Source organism: Rhinolophus sinicus, chromosome 9, assembly GCF_057876585.1.
Source record: "Rhinolophus sinicus isolate RSI-liver-muscle chromosome 9, RSI-T2T, whole genome shotgun sequence".
Lineage (NCBI taxonomy): Eukaryota > Metazoa > Chordata > Mammalia > Chiroptera > Rhinolophidae > Rhinolophus > Rhinolophus sinicus.
The window spans coordinates 15,482,230-15,490,788 of NC_142509.1; positions in this window are offsets into that span (position 1 = coordinate 15,482,230).

Here is an 8,559-nt window from a genome sequence, read left to right on the forward strand (position 1 = left end):
TGATACTGCTTATACTGCTAATGTGCAGTATGATGTAATATATACTATATATTACCTATTCTATTTTATACTTAAAACAGTATATTTACCTAATACAAGTTAGAGGTAACGCATATTTAATTATGCACATATTGATTTGGTGTAATATGTCTGGCACCTCTGCTAAATTGCAGGCTTTTTAAAACAAAAATGACATCTTGATTATTTTTGTGTCCTCAGCCCCTAATACAGAGTCTAGCAGATAGGAGGTCAACAATAAACATTTATTGATTTGAATGGAAACAATATATCTTCAGAGTTACTATTATGAATAACATTGTAAAATGGGTCATTGTAAAATAGGCAACTCTGAAGCTGTCTGAACATATACCCTGACTGGAGGGAGGTCTCCAGCGCTACCAAGTTCTCTCCTAGACAACATTTTTATTAGCAACTTGGATGAAAGCATACCACGAATGTTTATCAAATGTGCAAGGAATGTCATAGAAAAGAGAATCGAGACTTTAAAAATGAATCTAATGGGCTGGAATCTAGTAGTCTGAAAAACTAACAAGGTAAAGTTTAAATAAAGGTAAAGTCCTATATTTAGACTTCAAAAATAAATTGCACATACTGAGCATGGTGGAGATTTTACTTGGCAGTAATTAATGTGCAGAAGAGTTAGAAGCTTCAGTTAATCAAAAGCTTTAAAAGCAAACAGTGGGATGGGACCAGTAGCCAGCTAGGGAGACTTGAGTTCCTGACAGCCATAGAGCGTCCAGATCAAAAGAAGCAGTAATAGCATCGCTGTGCCCATGCCTTTTGAGCTTATTTGAAGTATTATGAGCCATTCCAGTGCCATATTCTATAAGATGCTTTAATAAACCACAGTTCATCCAGACAGCTCTGACAAGGATGGTAAGGAGTCTCAAAACAATGAAATAAAGAATGAGTGAACTCTGTGTGCGCTTAACTCGGAAAACTGAAAACTAAGGGAAAGTTTCATTGGTATCTTCAAATATTTTGAAAGTGGACTTTTATGTGTTGCTGCAAATGGCCAAGTTAGACACAGTAAGTAGGAATTATGAGGAGGCAGAGTTTTTCTCAGTATAAGAAAGAACTTTGTAAGATTTACAGCCATCCGACAAGGAAGTGGGCAGCTTTGGGAAGTTGAGAGCTCCCCAACTCTGAACATATTCAAGCAGAGGCCAGATAACTAGATAAATACCTATAAGAGGTTATTTTTTTAATATATAAAACATACTTTTCCTTGTTAAATCTTTCAGTGGGTCATCAGAATCTGCAAGACGCTGTCTAAATTCCTTGTCATGTGCCGTGAGATCTTCATGACACAATCCAGTAAGCCTGGTCATCTTCTGCCCTTGCCCGCCTCCCACGCTTTCAGCCCCAGCACACTGCACATCACAGACACTCTGAACCTCTCACCCATCACCTATTCTGCTGTTCTCTGTCGTTCCTCTAGAAACTTGCATGTGCCATTCCCTGTGCCTGGAACCCCTTTCCTCTCACTGTCTGTGGCTAATTTCCACTCATCCATAAAGATCCTGTTCAGTTGTCCTTGGAAACCTTCCCTGACTCCTCTGTTTCCTCCCCTGTACTTAGGCAGCACCCCAGATCTGCCTCTGATGTGGCCTGTATCACACAGGGTGTTTTCCTTGTTTGTCTCTAACAGTACAGTTTGAACCATTTGAAGAAATGAACTGCATCCTACCTCCCCCATTTCTAGAACACTGCTTAATGAATGGTAGCTATTCAGTATTTGAAGTGAGTTGCCTCAGCCCTTTTTTCCTTAGGTCAAAACATGACAAAGGCGGCAGGCAGAATCTGGTTTACTAAGTGGGCAATCAGCTCCAGAAACAGAGAGTTTGGGGAAATGACCATCCTTCTCAACCATGAAACACCGGAGTGATTACAAAGTGTGAGTCCTCTCTCTTTAAGGAATCTAGCATCGTTCTCCTGTCATTCCTCAACCCCCTGTCTTTTGTCACTCCCTCCTTCTTTCTCCTTGTCCCCTACTTACAGGCTCCCAGACTCCACTAACTGTCTCAACCGGGGAATGTGTTGGCAAAGCAATCAAAACAGCAGCTCTATTTATCATCATTAATAGTGAATTAACTAAAATCACATCTACTGTCCTCAGGGTCTCTGTAGGCAAACTCATCGTTAGTGGTTTCTATTGAGGATAGCTTGGGTAGTGCCCCAAAGGTTAGCAAGACAGATTCTGGGGCAGAAAACTGAAATCTTCAAGGCTTCTTTCATTCCTTGGGGACAGTGGCCCTCACTGATGAAACATATGGAATATTTGTGAGTTGCACCCTGAAGCTGGGCATTTGTGTACTTCTGAGAGAATTATATTCCTAATCCGGATTTAGCTTTGAGACGTACTTCCTAAGTATTTGGTCTTTCAATCCCAGAACACAACACCAATCTATAAAAAGTCGTTCAATTTCAGCAACTGCAAGCTCAGCTCAAATAAGATTTGTACCCATATTTAAAATCCTTCGTTATGTGCTTGGCCATCGCCTTTCCAACAGCGCTCAATAACTGTGGCTACACGACGCGAAGCCTGAGCTTGACCCTGATCTGAAATACCCTGAGAGAACAGATAAAGTGCTCGTTGGTGTGCTACCAGCTGAATGAACAGAAGCATCCTTCAGCTGCTTCTTGGGCACAGTGAACTTGACATTTGTAAGAAAGCATGGTGCTCAGGCCCGTCATGGGCTGTAGCAACACTTGCAGACATCTGCTAATCCAGAAGCCCCGTGGCTCTTCTAATACTCTCACACTCCCCATAAAGCATCCTGAGTTTCCACCCCCACCTACCAAATGTTCCTGTATAGGCTCCAGCTGAGTTTGCCATATATATCCTCCCAGCAGCTGCCTGCTGTTGTGGCTCTCGGGCTGCAGTCCTCGCCTCCTTCACAAGAGTTGAGGAAAGCAGAACCCATGGAATCCTTCTCTCGCCAGCTGCTTCATATCAGCTTCGCAGAAAAGTTGGCTGGATTGCAAACCCAGCACTGGGCAGGGCCAGTGCTAACACACTCTCTCATGGTTTGAAGAAGATGCCATTTTACAAAGAACAATGAAATCCCTCCCACCCTACAGATGTGGAGAAATGAGCCTTCCCACTCCACATACCGGGGAGGAATCACCAAAAGCTTGTTAGTGGCTTGGTATTATAAGAATCGGCCCTGTTGTGACCACAGACTGCATGAACTGGTATCTAGCACACTCATTCTGTTTTTGGTTTTTGCCAAGTCAGATCACATCACTGCTCTGTGCAAAACTCCTGTGGCTTCCATGCCACTCAGAAGAAAGCTCCAGCCTTACAAGGCCCCCTGTGGGCCCCCTCCCCGCTCCAACCACACTGGCCTCCTTTGCTCTTTTTGGAATATACTTGCACCCCCTCTCAGGGACTCCATGCCTGCTTGGCCCTTGGCTCTTCACTCTCTCACTTCAGGTTACTGCTAAGATGTCACCTATTCAGAGAGATCTTCCCTCACCACCCTGTATAAAAAAATACCCCACCTACAGACCCCTTTATCAGTATTTGCCCGTACCCCACATTTCTTCTTCACTGGAAACCAGCAGATATTTTACATTTTACTAAAAGCCAGCAGATATTTTATTTTTACTGGATTATCTGGCGCTTTCCACCAGAACGTAAGTTCCAGGAGAACAGGGGCTTGTGTCGCTCATTCTGTATCCCCACTTTCCAGAACAGTGTGAGGCTCGCAGGAATATTCAGTATAAATATCTGTCAAATGAATGAACAAATGACGAATGGGTGGCCTGCTCTCAGGCCCCCAGACTAACGGTACATGACTACTTACCCGGAGCACAAAAGGACGTGGTGCCCGGCCAGGAAACGAAGCCCCCTCTATTATGCTGTTCAGAAAACAGAGAGCTACGAATTGAACCTAAGATTCACGTAAACCAGCTACCTCCCCGTTTACCAGAACTCCAGCTTTTTAAATGATGACGCAGAGTTCACTCCCTCTCTGCCGACCAGGGTTTTTCTATTCTCCAGTTTAAGAGACAGACCTTAGAACTCCCTCCCAGTGTGAAAGACCTTTCCAGCTTTCAAATAAGCCAAATGAACCCAATCTTCTGGCAGCTGAGTACCCTAAAACATTTCATTTGGTACTTGTTAATGTTAAGGCCGACCAAGTTCTTCCTTGTTTGGGCAAAACAGCCCTTGCAGAGAATAGACAAAATCCCTGGCTCCTATTTGTTGAGCCAACAAGTTAAATTTTCTCTGAGGAACACTCTGATTTCTAAGAACTGGCAAATAATTCAGAAATCAAAAGCACGTTACTTGTCTCGTCCATTTCCAAGCCCTAGTGATGGGATTCATGTCCCTTCTCAAAACCAGGGGAGGCAGCGGCTTTCACAACGTACAATGCTGCAATAATGCTGAAGGAAACTGTCCAGGTTTGTTTGCCATTCTATTGTCTTATTCTGTCCACTCCCTCATCCCCACCAGTCCAGGCTTAATTTACAGCGGAAAGACATTTGATAAATAAACGGCCAGATTGGCGCTGTCAGCGCCGCACAATGGGGGCTGTTTGCACCAGCACCCGTTCTCCCAGCTTGCTTCAGCGAAAACAATCCCATTTGCTATTTTCATAAAATTAGTTCCTCTGCAGGTTCTATTAATCAGGACGTTCTTTGGAGAGAATTATACTGGGATTTCATCACCGTCTGAGTTCAACCGCTTTGTGAATCTGATGAATTTTTATCACCTCTGTGAGTGACAGAGAAGGTAAAAAAAAAACTTGGGTGGGCTGATGTGAGTGGGCAAAGAGCTCTCCCCTCACAGCAGCTGAGGTCTTACAGACCTGAGAACCTAGATCAGCCTCTCCCACCACACCTGTGAGCAGCTTTCTCCCCCAAAGACATTTTTTATATAATTCTGAATCTGCTTGAAGTCATAGACTCATAAAAATCTTAGGAGAGTGATGGATTATCTCCCCAGAAAAGCCTGCATAGGTACATACACACCAAACGTTACCACTCAGTGGATTTGTGGAAACTCCCTCTCCCCTCTCTGAATATGTAGCCCATCCGTGGACTCCAGAGTGAAAATTGTGTCCTATTCCTTTCTAACCATCTTCACTCCCCTTAAGAATATTAGACTGGAACAGAAAGTCAGCCACCTCTGAATTCCTTTCTGAAGGAGTAGATTTTGTAAAAGAGAAAAAAAAGCATAGAAGTGAGAAAGTTTTTCATGATGGCCATACACCTTTTGAGAAATGAGAAAAAATGGAAAACAGAAAATAACTCATATTGGTTGAAATAATGAAAGTGCAAGTATCCATAAATTGATTACAGTGCAATGTATTAGTCTAGAGGAGACATGTGATCAAAATCAGGAAAGTGCTGGATGAGTCTCCTTGCTTGCAGACTGCTGTATTTTGCCATGTAGAATGCGCACTTTTTGGCCCAAATTTGTGGGAGAAAAATAAGGATGCACATTATACATGGATAGTACTAATTCTGTATCTTTATAAATGATTTTAATTCTTTCATTTATGCTTATGAGTTAAAAACGTAATAATAAATAAATGCTAAAATTCCTTTGCAATACAAAAACCAAGTACCTAAATATAAACAAATAAAAAATTGAATTAAAACGAAAAGTTGTTGTTGTTTTTTTTAAAGATTTTATAGGGGAAGGGGAACAGGACTTTATTAGGGAACAGTGTGTACTTCCAGGACTTTTTTCCAAGTCAAGTTGTTGTCCTTTCAATCCTAGTTGTGGAGGGCGCAGCTCAGTTCCAGGTCCAGTTGCCCAGTTGCCATTGCTAGTTGCAGGGGGCACAGCCCACCATCCCTTGTGGGAGTTGAAATGGCAACCTTGTGGTTGAGAGCCCACTGGCCAATGTGGGAATCGAACCAGCAGCCTTCGGAGTTAGGAGCATGGAGCTCTAACCGCCTGAGCCACCAGGCCGGCCCAAAACAAAAGATGTTTTTTCCCTGAAAGTTTGGGCCAAAAACGTGGGTGCGTATTATACATGGCAAAATATGGTAGATAGCACCTATCCCACCCTAAGTAAGATAAATTCTATGTGAGAAAAAGACACAGCATATATGAAAGAAACCTTGGGCCAAAAGAACCAGGGTTCTAGTACAAACTCTGTCCACTGACCATGTAATTTTAGGCAAGAAGGAACTTTATCAATGTGAGATTTTTTTCTTTTTTATTAATACTACATGATTTCCAAAGTCTGTTTCAGGTCCAACATCCCATGGGGTCTGATTTATTAGTGACCTCTAAGATAGTAAGGATCAGAACTTTTTCTTAAGGGCCCAATAGTCAGTATTTTAGACTTATGGGTCATACAGTTACTATGTGAACCACTCTTCTCTGCTGTTGTAAAGTGAAAGTGGCCATAGACAACATGTAAACAAATAAATATGCCTGTGCTCCAGCAAAACTTTACCTTTGGACACTGAGATGTGAATTTCACATTTTTCTTTTGATTTTCCCCCCCAACCATTTAAAATTGTAAAAATCATTGTAGCTTGCAGGGCATACACAAAATAGATGACAGGACAAATTGGGCCCAACAGCCATAGTTTGCCGACCCCTGGTCTGTACATAAGGTAAATATTGTAATTTGGAAAATCATGGTGGTAATTCTGGGTAACATTGGAAGATCAGTAACTTGGGTTTAACTACTGACAATATAACTGAGGGAAATTTTGTGGGTTCCCCCCCCCCAATTTAGCAGAACAGAACAATGGTAGCTTTTGAGTCTCAGCTGATAATAAACCAACAATTACCTAAGTTTTTGGTACATTTTCAGACCTGCAGAAATGCTAAAATATTCACACATAAGAAAATGTATGCAAAAAATTCAGGGCTCCCTGTGAGAAAAAGCTTTTATAACCATGAAGTGAATAAGAGAAAACGTTTGTCTTCTCTGAAATTATTTCTTATACTCCATTACCTTAATGACCTCTTTTTTGCTACCTGACCTCTATCAGGCAGCCCAACAAATGCTTGCACACCTTTGAGAAAGAGGAAGTTTGACTTTGGTGTTTACTGTTGTTGTTGCTTGGACTTTTTTGTGTGCTTAGGAGAAAAGAAAATCGTAATTAAACAAAATGATGTGCACACATATAGGGCACCTTTGTGCACTGAACAACTGTGCTATGAGTGACACGTAATATGGCAGACATGTGGAGCAACACGGAGCGGCACTGTGTACCACGGCACACAGAACTGTGGGGACAGTCACAGAGGGCAGGTTCCAGGCTCTCAGCAGCAAGAATACAGTGGTATGACTCCCCTATCTATGGCTCCGTGGATGTTCCGTCTTGGCCTCACCATGTCCTGCGTTCTTATGTGGGGAGTGGGAGCTGAGACCCCGCATGACACCCTGCATGACAGAACTCAGAAGACAATTTTTTAAAAGAGAAAGATTGGATAGTCAAGTAATCAATCTTCTGTAAAATGAACTTTGATTAAGAGACGGCAAAAGATGGAGCACTTTGATGACAGCACTTCTTTCAATTGCAATGTGAGGGTCGGATACCATGGTTTAATCAGAAAACCAATACCTCCTACCAGTTAATGGGTGAGATAAAGGTGGGTCTTGGGGGGGAGGGTCCCATCTTATAAGAAAACCTAAAATGTTATATTCAGTCGTGAAGATTTAATGAGTTTGGAGTGCCTCCTCACTCACGCCCTATTCTTAATTTGTAATTTAATGAAAGTCAGTGTGATCATTAGAAGTGTAAGAAGATTAACTTTCCCAAACTCAAACTTTTGAACACGTTTCCCCTAAAACATTAAGGGCTCAGAACTGGTCCTGACCAGTTGATCTACACAATGTTATTTTCCGTTATTTGTCTCCATTCTGGCTTAGACCAGTCACCACCTTATTTCCCAAATACTCTGCTCATTCTTGTCTCACCTTCTTTGTTCAAGCTATTTTTCCTCCCTGGATTTCCTTCCATCTCTGTTTCACCTTTCCCATAGTAGGGACAGAGTCCCGGAGAGCAGTTTCCAGGCTGTCGACCTCACGTGGAAAGGTGCTGGCTTGGGTAGTAGATGGCCATCAACTGTAACTAGTTGGCCATCAGCTATAACCAGTTAACCATTAGCCACTAATACAACTGCCGTGGCTACTCTGGCAAGCACGGATTTCGGCTAGCAAGTGCGGTTAGTAAGCATATTGTGGATTGCGGATCATGTTGATCCTACATCCTGTGTCTCACCGGACCTCCTGCGAGACTGGGGTGCAGGAAGACCCCTCGTTGGGGTACGGTGGATGTTTACTTTTGTGTCTCGACCAGCTGCCAGCAAGAATATAGTGGTATGACTCCCCTATCTATGGCTCTGTTGTTCCTTTTTGGCCTCACCGTATCCTGTGTTCTTGTGAGGGGAGTGGGAGCTCAGTCCCTGCATTACAACCATTCCTAACCATATGCCAGGGCCCAGCATTGGTTCTAGCTATGTCATGAAGACCCACATTAACTCCAGCCAAAACAATATTTTCCCCAAATAATCCAAGTGAAGAAGTGCTCTGAAAAGTACAAAATGCTCTG